Here is a 14,843-nt window from a genome sequence, read left to right as displayed (position 1 = left end):
GAGTCAGGACGTGTTTCTTTGGTTCTGGGTCAGGGATACAGTGTTTCTTTCCCTGGCTCAGGTCTCAGATCCAGGATGTGTTCCTTCACTGGCTTTGGGTTCAGAGTCAGGGTGCTCAGGGATTGGTTGGTTTCCTGCTCAGGGATTGGTTGGTTTTCCCACTCAGGGATTGGTTGGTTTCATGTTTCAGCTGGTTAGGGATAGAGTGGCTCTGATTTCAGGGCCAAACTGTATTTTTTTACTGGTTCTTTTTAGCCTTTTGGTTCTAATCTTAGAGCCAGGGCATATTTTATTCACTGGTTCTGATTATCAGGACAAAGTATGTTTCTTTGGCACTGGTTTCTGAGTCAGGGTATGATTCTTTGGTTCTGTGTTCAGGATAAAGTGTTTCTTTCCTTGGCTTGGATCCAGGGTGTGTTTCTTTCACTGGCTGTGGATTTAGGGTCAGTGTGCTAGATTTAGTGCTGAGGGATTGGTTGGTTTCTTTGGCAAGCATTTTTACCCTACAGTATTTGTTGTCCTTTTGGTGTGGAAATCTCTTCATTTCTGTTGTACATTTTTTCTTTCAATTAATGTTTTTTTTTTATTTTGAGTTGTAAAGTAGCTTCATATTTTGTGGAAATTTCATGCTTCATTGAATAGATGGCTTGAAAATATTTTCTTACAATTAGTTGTTTACAGTTTTAGATATTTAATGGATCCTTTCAGAAAATGAAAAGTATTTAATTTTTACAGACCACTGAGCCATTTTTTTCTTTTTAAAGTATTTTTTTTTAATTTGAAATCAAAATAAAATTATGTCATTTTACCCTTCACCGTCTAACCTTCCCAAAACTCTCCAATGTCCCTTTTCTTTTTTGGCTCAATCAAATTTGTAGCTTCCTTTTCTTTATTACTACACACACACACATACACACACACACACACTTAGGACTGGCCATGTTGTATTGAATAACCAATAATTGTGGGCAATAATCAACCATGGGGAAGACTGTTTCTGCCCTCCACATTCCTTAGTTCCCCATAATTCTCTTTCTAAGGTTGAGCCAAATGAGATTTCCCCCATTCTTGTATGTTTTTGTTTGGATTCTAGGAATCTCACCTAACCACATATTTTAAAGTTGTTTGTTTTATATATTTTTGTAAGTTCTATATACTTTCTCTTATATTTAATTTTTGAATTTTTAGTTAAAGGAGTGAAAAATAGATCAAAGTTCTCTTTCTATCTTTTATTGCCTGTTTTAGCTTATTCATGTGTAACTTGCCCTTCTCAGTGCTATAAAATAATTTTCACTCTTTCATTTTATAATATTAATAACTTTGCCCCAAATCATTAAGATATGTGTCTGTGAGTGTGCATGCGTGTGCACATGTGTGTGTATAATGAATGTCTTTCTTGAATATTTTTTTTCTTATCTGGTGTATCTATTTTTGAATAATACCTATAGTCTTGATTGGTAAAATTATAATCAATAATTGAATTTGCTATTATTATAGTTTTATATTATATCTATTCTTACTATATTATAATAATATACTATTATGCAATCTGCATTGGAATCACATATATTAATTCTTACTAATATAATCTTTTTATACACAAAGCAATTCATCTAATTCTTTGCATGTATATAAAGTTCAGAATAACTTTATGTATCTACATTAATAATCTATACTGCTTTTGCAGTCACTTTGAACACTCCTGTCAACCATTGAAAGGATATTTTTTGTGCCTGATATTGGATTGTTGTTAGTCTAGGGTTTGTGTGGAGCACTCTCAGCCCAAGTGGCTTAACTTCCTTTAACGTGTGTGTGTGTGTGTGTGTGTGTGTGTGTGTGTGTGTGAAAGAGAGAGAGAGAGAGAGAGAGAGAGAAAGAGAGAAAGAGAGAAAGAGAGAAAGAGAGAGAGAGTTTGTACATATATACACATGTATGTATTGTGTATAATTTTAGATAACTATAAAATAAATGATTTCTTTAAACTTTTTCAAATGATCCAACTAAAAATTGGGCTAGGAACCTAAAAAGAGAGTTCTCAATAGAAAAAATAAAAATGATTAAAAATACCTTTAAAATGGTCATCAACGTTTACAAAAACTCAGGGTGACTGACATCAGCAAAGTAGAAGACATCAAATGCTGGTAAGCTTGTGGAAAAAATGGAACCCTTTTTTCACTGTCGGTGGTAGTATGAACTGGTACAGTCACTCTGGAAATCAATATGGAGAATCCTCATAAAACTAAAAATGAAAACACCTTATGACTCAACTATCCCACTCCTTAGCATATATCCAGAAGACTCCACAGTGTCTAGAGAAACCTGCTCACCAGTGTACATTGCTACTCTATTCTCATTAGCCAGGGCATGTAAACAACCTAAAAGTTTAATGAATATCTAAAATATGGTACATGTATATACGGAATACTATTTGGCTGTGAAAAAAATGAGATCAAGAATTTGCAGGTATAGCACAGTCATAGAAAAGATTATACTGGGCCAGATAACCTAGACCCAGACAGACAAAAATTGCATATTCTCTCATCTGCGGTTCCTTGCTCCAAATCTTCAGATCTAAGTTATATAACATGAAGTAAACACCAAAATCAAGAAAGTGTAAAGGGGTTCTAAGAGAGGAAGGGAAGTTTCCTAGTGAAGATCAGGGTATAGGCAATATGAAGTGGGAAGTGGAAAGAAATAAAGGATGGTCATCATAAAAAGAGGGACAGGTAGCAAACACCAATATTCAGTCTTATAATTTCTATCTACCTCTGTTTATTTTGTAACCAGTTCTTAGTTGTATTACTGATTCTTTTTCTCTGTTTTCCTCCCTCCTAGCTACCTTATCTATCTCTTTATTTCCTCCTTTAACTCCCACTAGCTCCCCTTTTTCTTCTAGCTGCAAAATACAGAATTATTTTATTGAATTAGTGTTTGGGTCCTGAAAATCTTTCCTGGATTCTGAGCTTAAAGGAAATAGTATTTAGTTTTGTATCATTAAATGTAAATTAATATTAACTACAAGGCATTTTGTGATTACTTTAGAAATCTTTATCAAGTTAAAGGGTTTTTGTTCTTTCCCTAGTTTTGTTTTTAAACCATGCATGAATGGATGTTCATTTTTTTCAAATGGCATATGACTTGTTTGTTGTTATTTAGCCTTTTAATATTATTAATTATGTTCTGTGTTTTAAGTAGGGCTTATATTCTTATAATAAACTTTATCTCCTGATACTATGTGTTATTTTATATCTTGATTAATTTAATTTGATAATGGCTTGTTAAGGACTTTTTGTTTTTAAATTCATTAATGTTGTTGGTTTGTAGTTTTCTCTTTAGAGATTGTCTCATGTGAATATAAAATCAGGATTATAGTTTTATAAAATGAAAGGACATTGTTCCCCATTTTTTATTCGATCAAAACAGTTATAGATGTGGTGTTATGTCTGTCAGTATTGTTTAGCATTGTCCATGTAATGCATCAGGGCCTGGATATATTCTTTTGAGGAAACTTCTAAATTATAAATTCAACTTCTTGAATAGTTTTACATCAACTGAGATGAATAATATATATATATATATATATATATTATTTTGAAGAGTTTGATTTGACTGGAGAAGAGGCTGAGCAGTTAATAATGCTTCCTGCTCAGTTATGAGAAATTATCCAGTCACCCCAGTAAAACTGTGGTCTCTCACGATCACCTGTACCTGAAGCTCCATAGGCCAAATGTCCTTTGCTTACACATTCACACACACACACACACACACACACATAGACACATATACACACACAGAAGCACACACACACAAACACAAAAAAGTTTTCACAAGCCTTAATATATTTCCACAGAAAAATTGCAATTTTTCTTCATGTGGTCTTGAATTTTCACTTACTATCTTTTTATATCTGGACGTGACTCCCTTGTTTTATTTCTAATTTTTATGGCCTGAATCTTCTGTCTTTCAAGTCTTGTGAGATTTTTGTCAACTTGTTCAGTACCAAAAAAGAACCCAAAAATTATTTCATTGACTTTTTATGTTTTTAAATTCATTCATTTATACTCACTTTTCCTTCCCATATCAGCTTAAGTTACTATTATGGGTTTTGAGGTTAAAGAGTGGTTTATGATTTGAGATATTTTCAATGTATACACAGTTACCATTATTAATTTCCCTGTGAACACTACTATAAAGGCATCCCAAAAATTTTTATATGTTATAATTTCTGTTTTCATACTTTCCACTATGTTTTTATGGTTTCTTTTTGTTTTTCTTGGTTAAGACTTCCTCTGTAATCCATGGATTACTTAAACATGTGTTGTAATTTTTTATTACTATTATTGTTATTATTATTAATTTTTTTCATTTATTTTACATACTGACCACAGGTTCCCCTTCCTCCTCTCCTCTTGCTCCCTCCCCCCACCTCTCATCTACCCCTCCTTCCATCTACTCTCATGTGAGTCCACAAAGTATGGCACTTCAAGTTGAGGCAGGACCAATCTCCTCCTCATGCATCAAGGCTGGGTGAGGCATCCCAGCTTGGGAATAGGTTCCAAAATCCAGCTCAAGCACCGGAGGCAGATCTTGATTCCATTACTAGGAACCTCACACACAGACAAAGCAAAACAACTGTCACACACATGCAGAGGGCCTAGGTCGGTCCAATAGAGGCTCCCTAGCTGTCAGTCCAGAGAATTAAACAAAAAACACTTTGTGAAATCTAGGTGTAGTGATACACTCTTGAAACCTCAGAAGTCAAAACATAGAGGCAGGAGGATTTTGATTTTGCAGGCAACTTAAGTGCATAGCTAGACTTTGTCTGAAAATGAATATTTAAACAAACAAATGTATCACCTTTGTATGATCTCAATTGTTGAATGTTTTGAGACTTATTTTATAGATTTGTGTTTTTAATTCATCAACATTTTTGGTTGGCATGAAATTAATGGATTTTATCATGGTATCTTTTTTTTTTTTTTTTTTTTTTTTTTTTTCGAGACAGGGTTTCTCTGTGGTTTTGGAGCCTGTCTTGGAACTAGCTCTTGTAGACCAGGCTGGTCTCGAACTCACAGAGATCTGCCTGCCTCTGCCTCCCAAGTGCTGGGATTAAAGGTGTGCGCCACCACCGCCCGGCTTCATGGCATCTTTTGTGTGTGGGTATGTGTGCATGTGAGTGTGCAGCAGGCTTTCTTGGACCACCAGTCTCCAAATTATGACAGAGAGACTTATGAAAGCTTGGCCTATAGCTTAGGCTTTTCCCACTAACTCTTATACTTTAAATTAAGCCATTTATATTAATCTATGTTTTGTCTTGTGGCTTTTTACTTCTGTTCCATCTTGCACTTCATGTTTTGTCTCTGTCTCCTCTGGCATCTCTCCCATCCTTATATTTATCTCCTTTTCTTACCTCTCTGCCTGAAAGTCCCACTTAACCTTTTCCTGCCCAGTTATTGGTCATTTCAGCTCTGTATTAAACCAATCACAAGGCACCTTGGCAAAGACACATCTTCACAGTGTACAAAAATATTATTCCATTATGTGTGTGTGTGAGCATGTGTATGGTTACACTTTGTTTTCACTTGTTCCCCTCCCCCAAAATCCTCTCACTTAACCCTTCCGTAGCCTTGTCTTAAAATATTCCTAGGATGTTGGGGAAAGGCCATCAGGGGTCTTTGTTTTAATTTGGCAGCATCTAGACTTCAGGTTGACATTTGTATGGGTTTGAATTTGACAACAGTTCCCTATGTGGTGTGTGACTATAGACAATGACAACATCCTAACAATTATTGTCCTTGTGGGGCCACTGGTTTCCTGATCACATGACTAAGGAGTCCCAGCAAAAGCAAAAGTGAAGGAACTCACCAGTATGCTTGTCCTTAGATCCTGAGTCTTCAGCTTTCTTGCTATCTCTTCTTCTATCACAGTCTGTTGCTCTCTCGTCAACTGTCACAGTCTCCTGCTATCTGTTTTATTCTCTAGAGATATTAGTGGTATTAATAGAAGATTTTAAAAAGCATGTTTATTTTATGTTCCTTAACACAAATTTTCCTCTTTCTTCCTTCCTTCCTTCCTTCCTTCCTTCCTTCCTTCCTTCCTTCCTTTCTTTTAAAATTGGAAAGCCACCATACAACTTCTCCTTTAGTTTCTTTATGCAAGTTAAACATAAAAAGTATTAGAAACTAATTACTGATCTTTTTTTATTGAAAGGGAAAACTGCAGAGTGAAACATTTCCAACTGTAATTTATTTATTTAATATGCATTTTACTTCCATTCTTCAATTTCTTTCTGCTATTTTCATGAAGAGTCTCTCTATAATAAATTTCCTTTGGATACTAGCTTCACTCTGTTTCGTAGTGAGCTTTTCTCCTTTCAAAGTAGTTACTGAACGACACCCCATGGGAGTCTTATCCATTTGGCTTATTGTTATTCCCCTGAGTCTATTGAAAGACTTACCAAACATTAGTGCTTAATTGCTGCAAACCTGAACAGTCACTAGGAACTTAAATTTTCCACTATTATATCTATTACCTACTTTGTGCAGTCTTACAACACTGAAGCTATAGATTTGCCATACACAATTGTCCCCTCAATGATGTTTAGGTGTATGGTTAGAAGTCTGGCAAAATTATGCCCAGAATTTTTCAGTCTAGGGGAAAGAAATTGCAAAATTCAGCACACGTGTAAGGTCATGTTCTACTGTGTAGAACTGAGTGCAGTTTTCAATTACAGACAGGCAGGATTCCATGACGTTTCCCATATGTGCATGTGAGACTCAGCCCTACTGCTGCTAAAGTGACCTTATGAGTAAAATAATGTGTGATAATATCCTTTGAAACCATTGGTAAGAGGTTTTCTCATTCTCTGGCTTTCACAAATAAGGTTTAGGCAAGTCATGCTTTGAATTGTCAAATATTATTTACTATGTGTGTTCCTGGAGATGGATACAGATCTATTTTTCATATTAGGTACTGAACTTAATTTTAGACTTCTTACAAACATAATTTACTTTAGATATAATCACTATAAAATTTTCAATGGAGTATGAAAATATAGATCTTTGAAATTGTACCCTATAGCTTTTGGCTCAAATACTAGCAATGCTTACTTTCTTATTTGGCTTTAGATCCTGCTTAAGGAAATAGAGACTGAAGTCAGTCCACTTTTGTTAGAAAATATGGAAATGTTTGTACATGGGAACTCTCATTGCATGCGAGAATGGAAACTCACCAGGGAGGGGGAAGCAGTTCGTTTTATTGCCTAAGAGCTGTTGATACACTCCCTGCATCTTTCAAAGGCATCTTTCATGCCACACAGGCAAAGCGTAGCCAGTGAGAGAACAGAAAAAGCACTGCTCACATGTCTCACTCTCAGCAAACATGCACAGCAGCTGGGCTAGGTAGTGGTGGGGATTATCCCAAGACCCAGTTGCAGGCTTTTGCCTGCTGGAAGAGACAACTCAGCCTCTCAGGGGACCACTTTGTTGGAGATGGCTGCAATAATGCATCTCTGCTGCTAGTGGCCATGTAGTACAAAGTTGGTGCTAGATAAAAATCAGAAAGCAATAAAAATATTAGAAAAAAAAGGAAAGAAAACTCCGAGTTTTTGTTGTGTTTTGAATTCTTTAAGTGGGAGAAAACAAATGTCCGGGGCTTGTATTCACGACAAAGAAAACATCAGAAAACAGGGCATCCAGTTTTCTCATTTGAGAACCGTTTGGGTGTGTTGAGAAATAAAGTTGCAAAGTAGGCATGTTCAGACCTTTATTTGCTACTTTTGGTAGGAAAGATTTTTTTTTCTTTCTTTCTTTCTCTCCTCCCCTAAGTACAAGGCAGAGTTTTCTGTGCAAATGAAGCAGGCGTTGCAAGAATCAGATTCACTTTGGGCGACTCTTCACATTCCAAATCATCACTGCGTTAGGCAGCACAATCCCATCTCTGGTTGATGGGCAGAAAAAGTGGGCAGCTTGCCAGGTAGACGTTTCCATGACTCCCAGCCCCCAAAGGTGATGCGTTTTTCAGCTAATTCAATGAAGAGTGGGCTGAACTTTGGGTCTAAACGAGACAATAGCTGCCTTCGCAGTATCAGCAGAATGGTTGATGGGAATGCACTCACTCTACATTTGGCAGAGAATCATGTGACCTGACGACTGAGATTTTGTGATGGTGCCAACGGAGACTTGGAAGCAGCAGCGGGCCTGACTTTTTTCTTCTTTTCTAGCAAGGATCAGAAAATGGTGGATCTTAATACTTGACTTTAGCCAGACTCAGCAAGCAACTGAGCTTTGAAGCACAACTTCGCCTTTATTCTGGGTTTTTGGCAGGCCACCAGGAGGCTGTCCCTTTCACGCCTGATAAATTCTGCTGCTTATCTCGAAAGAGAGAGGAAAAAGGAAAATAATAACAGAATATTGAGGCATAGCAAGTGAATCCTTAAATTATATGTGTTTTTCCCACTCCTTTTCTGACTGCTGATTTTTTAAAAAAAAAAATTATGTTAATAGCCTTTTTGGTTACTGAAGAATCCAAGTAGCTGGGTTATTTATTTATGTATGTATTTGGTTTGTAAAGAACAGGCATTTGAACTGGTCGAACAGGACGACAGAGTAGTGAGCATGAGATCATTTCAGCCGAGTAGCAAACTGGCACCAAGCCTTTCACCCCTTCGGTTCGGGAGGCAAACGTGTGCAGTCCTCATTTCTCAAGTCAGCCTAGCCTGGAAGGATTCCGGGTCTCTCCCACCTTCTACCAGTCTGCTGCCAGTTGATAGCAAGGATTGGTACAGCTTCTACGCAATGCTTTGTGCCTGGAATACGGAGAAGGAAGAGAATGACGACAAGCCCTCTCGACCTCCTTTGCTGAGAAATAGCAGGAGCCCTGAAGAAACAGCAAATAAAAAGAAAACAACACAAAAAAACAGAGCTTCTCAGTTCTTGCAAGAGCGCAGAAAAATGATGATAATGATGAGATGAGCCTGCTTGAAAACAAACAAACAAAAACGCAAACCAAACCAAAGCCAGCAAACTTTGGCTTGACTAACTTCTGAGACACCGGGCTCTGTAAAGCAGCTTTGAAGGCGACACAACCAATTGAGCCTTCTTTGGTTTTTGTTTTTATTTTTATTTTATTATTCTACTATTATGATTACTATTTCAAAAACTGTGGCCTAAGCGCAGTGCATTGCACTTGATGAACCTGCACTTTCGTATCAGGTATAAGTTTTGTTGTTTCCTTTATGCTTCTCTTACATAAATCAGGGTCTCATACTTTACTCTCACTAACTTATCATCCACTTTACACTTCTTCCTTTTGCTTTCTTACTCTAATCGTTAGCATAACACTAAACTGAAAAATAGAAAACCTCTAGAAATACGTGTGTGCTCTTGTGCAGAGAAGTTTTAGAAAGACAGTAGTGTGTTATCTATGATTTATGTGTCCAGTTGTTTTACTTTTCGCGGAGAAAGGGGCTTAGAATTAAGTAGTAAAAAAGTAAAAGTCTTTTCTGTGACTCAACATTTGAAATGCAAAAGAAGAAACTTCTCTAAGTTCTGAAAAGAAATCTTGTTTGAAAAAACATACCCAAAAAATGTCAAATAAAATGAGTTTAAGGGGAGTTACTTATACAAATTGCAGTAGGAGAGAAATGGGGATGAAAAGCACGTATTCTCAGTTGCTAAGTGCAAAATAGTTTGTTCCTTAATAATTCTACTTCTAAAATTACATGGAAAAAGAATTTGCCCCAGAGCAGTTGCAAAGTGTTGGAAGTTGTCCTTCCCTGCTTCGGTGGGGAAAGTCTGTGCAAACTTGTTTCAAGTTCAGAGCTGCTTTGACTCGGCAGGTGAACACATTACATTCTAATTATTTTGTCTATTTGTAGAAGGTAATTGCTAAGCAAGTTCAACATTTTTTGACAAAATGCAGCTTTTCCTGGTTCAGTGGGAAAGGAGGAGATGATATATCCTATTTTAATTTTTTATTTAAAAATGTTTCTAAATATGTAGGGGAAAATCTGAAAAGAAAAAATGCTTTGGACTATGCAGTGTGTATTAAGGTTATAGTTTTCATAGTAAGATTGGTATGGTAATATCATCCATGAGAAATACACTTTAGGAAATTGTTATGCTTTTAAAATCATACTTCATGATATCAGAAACTCACAGAATAAACAAAGAGAAGTGTTACACAGCTGCTTTATTTTGCCTTCTTCTTGGTTACTTGGCAAAGAATTATGAGATATTACATAGACCATATATATATATATATATATATATATATATACACACATAACATTTGAATAAAATGTTTTATTGATTTTATTGGTTATTGTTCACTAATTATTTACAGAATACCTCTTATTCCTCCATTGTGTTAGTGGAAAACCAACTTTCAAAGGCTTAATTAATATTGATAAACCTGTTTTCATGTTTCAAGATCCTTTAGTTTAAAAAAAAAACATTATTTTGAATGTTATTTTAGGAGCCATTAATCTTCACACTCCTAATTATCTTATTAAGCGCCATGCCAAATCCAAGCCCCCTTTCAGCTGTCTCTACTTCATTGTGCAGCACCTAGTCGCTTCCTTAAGAAACATCTCCTTTCACTTTCAAAACTGTTCCTGTGAAAGCAGCGCCAACCAAAACGAACACATAAATGCACACTGTGGAAGTATTTCTGTGTCATATGAGCATCCTGGGGTGGGGCCCTTGGACTCTGCCAAGCCTGAAGAAAAAGACTTTTGAAGGGTTTTCCTCATTTTGGCGTTGTGCTTTCTTCTCGGTCATCTATTCTCATTCTCACGATCCATAGCGATGCCCCTCGTAGGTGACAACTGTCTGATATTTTCCTTTTGTGGTTGTTTTAGGGGAACACTTGAAGTGTATATGAGAAGAGAAGAAAATGAGCATAGGAGGAAACCATCTCAGGTAAAACAAAACAAAAAAAAAGGAAACCCCAAGTGTAAAGTGTAATTATCCAGCAATATTTTAAAGAGAAAATTATTCTGTGCTTGGTTCTAAGATGTTTTCCTTCCTTTTGTGGAGCTAGCTATTGGAATTTTTGTTCATGGGTTTCCTTGAAGACTTTACAGCATGGATTGCCTTTGTAAACCTTTTTGTTTGGTTTTGTGATCAATGTCCAGTTGTCATCATTCTGAGGGTGTGTGTATACTGATTCTTATAACACAAATATAAGATGGTTAAAAAGGAAGCTATTTAATGAAAAGAAAAATATGTTTTTGATGGTTGTACTGCACAAAAGGAAGTAGAATCTGAGAGGAAGGTATAAACTCATGGTGTGCATCTTAATCTTTTTTCATATATCTAGTAAGACAACAAAGCCAAAGCAAATTGTGAAGGAATAAAAACTATAATCAGTGCTTCCTCTCTTTTCACGTGAAATCTTTGCTGTATGGTAAAATACTTTCACTATGATTGTATGATTGTTGATTATTTACTATAGTTTTAATCAGCAGGAGAATGATTTGAAAATAATGGTGAAAATTTGTGTCGACCAAATTATCAGTATTAAACTCTATAAAATACATTCTATTTTTATTTATTTCAAACACACCAAATCATGAAGTAATTACTATGCAGTATTATTTTTCACAATGAAGATGTAATTAAGAAAAGCTTAATCATTTTTGTCTGAGTGAAATGATTAATGATTGTAGAGCTTATAATTTTGCTGCAGATGAGTTTAGAATACTAAACAAAGTACATGTAACTGGTTATATATGTGATCACTGATTTGTTCCCATATAGTCTGATAGCTCACAAAATTAGAGACTAATTTATTTCCTTTCAACCTGTTGAACACAGGAGTTTTAGGCAAGTGTATATTTTGTTTATGGGATACAATTTTGGGGGAAATAAATTTAAATGTATTTTGTTGAAATAGACTATATGCTCTTTGATGTGGTCTGAATGAATATAAACAGTACAGAATAGCAATAATGACACACTTATCTTGTCATTGATTTTAGTTTTCTGATAGCATTTTTTTCCATACTGTTTCATTCCAACTGTAGGCACATATCTATATATTTAGGATTTGTAAATTTTGTGTTTTTTACCTAGTCAATCCAATCTCATTTGTTTTATGAAAGGTATAATGTTGCTATACATCCTTAAAATCATGACTAAGATTTTATGTGAGTGAATACAGGCACTCTAATTCATATACAAATAATTTAATAATTTACTTTTAATTATAGAGTCATCATACTACATCCATGCCTTACAATAGCATAATTTGTATATGCAAATATGGATTCTTAATTAGAACAGTTTAACAACATTAAAATATTCACAATTAAAACGAAAGCAATCTATAAAAAAGAAGAAAAAAATGAACTTGCAAAACTACTTTTTAATCCTCATGTTTACAAACCTGTATTTAGGTCAGCGTATTTATTAAGGTCTTTAACTGGGAATATGCATCCTGAGAGCATAGCCTTTAAAATACTTACACTAAAATACCGATACCATTTCTATCCCCTAATTGCATTAGATGTGTAGCACCCATGTGAGACGATGCCCATTGGCATAAACCCGTAGATCCGATCTTGTGGTGAAGTGGACCGCACAAGCTCGTTTCTATGGGTCTGTGGCAGTGTGGTGATCTGACAAGGCACTGTGTAGAGTGCTGCTCAATCCCATTCAGACACTCCTGCTAACCCTCCAGCTTTTTCACACAGTCACGAAGCAATCATATTTACTTTATTCTTCGTGTTATATATTAATCCTTGTATGTCGTACAAGGCGAGTTTTAATTGTTGGCTTTCTGGAATTATTTGTAGCACATCCATTCAAGGCTGAATTTAAATGCAATAAAGTGCTTTTACAAGGTTGTTTTTTATTTTAATGTCTTAGAGCAAGATCTGAATAGCTGTTGTTGAAAAACTTCAGCACATTCTCTGTTAATGTGCCTTGTCCACTTCAACAGCAGAGTGAAGTCTATAACTAAATTTTTATGTTACCGTTGATCCTGTTTCTCTTCAAAATTGAGGCCTAATGTCACTGACTTTTAAATTTACTCACTGCTAGTGGAAGTGTGTTAAACGAGATGCCAGAATGTGTTTTATGTGACCAATACCATAAACCCAACATATTAGGAGAATCCTGTAAGATAAAATTGAAGTCGATTGGTAAACCACTAGAATATTCTATCTACATCTTGCCAAGCCCTTAGGTATTTGGCCGCCATATTTGGAGGAGCTGACTGAAGATATGATAAAGAGTTTGAAGCAACACTGGAAGCTGTGTGCATCCAGGTTGAGGTAGTAGGTTGTATGGTTTAGAGTTACACCCTGGGAGTTAACTGTACAACCTTCTAGCTTTCCTTGGAGCACACTTGAGCCATCGAGGAATTCTTCATCTCTTTAATCTTACGGAGCCAATTTCTGTGCAAGAAAGTAATGTGTCATGAGTATGTGAGGCCTTAATGCGTTGAAATGATCGTTTTAAGCCTGATTATGAAGTTATTCTGCTTGTGTATACTTGTAAATAATGACACAATACTCCTTCTAAAGAACTGGTGGGTAGTGAATTAAATTGCATTAATTTGGATCTGGATTTTTTTCATCAACAGATTCACAAAATTTGACATTTAACTTTCAAACTGATCTTTGCTCTGTTTTTATTTCATACTTAGAAACAACAGAAAGAATATGTCTACATTTTAATAAATTTAATAATATATTATCTGAATTTTCTCATGACCCATCACTTTCTAACTTATGTTATAGCTATCAATATGTTTATTTATATTTTCCATACTAGACTGTAAGCCCCTTGAGGGCAAAGTCCATGCTTCATTTTTCATTGTATTCTTTTAATGCTTACACATCCTATTCAGTAGGTATTTGCAGGATGTATAAATGAGCTATAAGATTTCAGTCTCTGAAGAGTTTCTAGATTTGAATTTTCTTTATTGACCCAATTAAACTTTTATAATTAATTTCCAGATTATTTTAAGTCAGTAATATCTAGGTATTTTATTGTTTTGATTTACTCTACACATACAATTTTAAAATTTGGGATACTTTTTCTTTGGAACAAGTAGTAGAATGAGTTTTTTAATTAATAATTACTTCATCACAGTTTATATATAAAACTTTAGCTTTAAATAATGCATATTTATGTTAACCACTAAAATATCTTTTTTTTTCTAGATAAAGCATTTTTCTTTTTAACACCAGTTCTAACTATAGGCTATGCCAAAAGTCTCATTTAATGATTTTGAAAATCATATTTTTATATTTAATATGTTTTTCTTCTATACTATCATTTATTTTTATACAACTAATTTTATCTGTTTGGAACCCCATAAACATGTCAAGAAAATTATATTAAATTCAGATGTAGAATGTAATTTTAAACATTAGAAACATTTTTATTTAAAGAAAATTATTTATAGTCCACGTTATTAAATCAAATGATACTTTTTAGAATTTTTTTTTGTTTGTTTTTCCTTTTAGTGATGAAAATGTAGTATTACAATGTTACTTAGTTCATCTTACATGTATCATTTTTCAACATGATATTTAAGTAGCTTTTGACATTAAAAATTTAATTTATAACTAGAAATATTACAGTAAATCATGGAATATAGCCTATAAATGTACATTTGCTTTTATATGTGTGTATGGACATATATATTATATACATACATACATATCACCTTAATGCTTGGCTTTGTGATCATTATTGGTTTTGAATAGAATTTATAGGCAGCTAAATATTTTATTATTTAAAAGTTGATAATAGTGACAATAATTAAAGCACTTCTGATATACAGAATATAAGAGTCTTAGAAACTTAACACCAATAATTGTCAACCAT

The 14,843-nt window shown here is 34.7% G+C and overlaps 1 long non-coding RNA gene across 1 annotated transcript in view; it reads left to right on the top strand.

The window, feature by feature from the left end:
- The window catches only part of LOC130871792 (uncharacterized), a 97,868-nt gene extending 86,957 nt beyond the window's left edge, over positions 1–10,911 (top strand). The window contains exon 3 of the long non-coding RNA XR_009056855.1: positions 10,862–10,911. This is a non-coding gene — a long non-coding RNA (uncharacterized LOC130871792). The remainder of the gene's footprint in view (positions 1–10,861) is intronic.
- The last annotated feature ends 3,932 nt before the right edge of the window (positions 10,912–14,843 follow it).

Source organism: Chionomys nivalis, chromosome 3 (assembly GCF_950005125.1).
Source record: "Chionomys nivalis chromosome 3, mChiNiv1.1, whole genome shotgun sequence".
Lineage (NCBI taxonomy): Eukaryota > Metazoa > Chordata > Mammalia > Rodentia > Cricetidae > Chionomys > Chionomys nivalis.
This window is presented reverse-complemented; position numbering and strand designations above follow the sequence as displayed.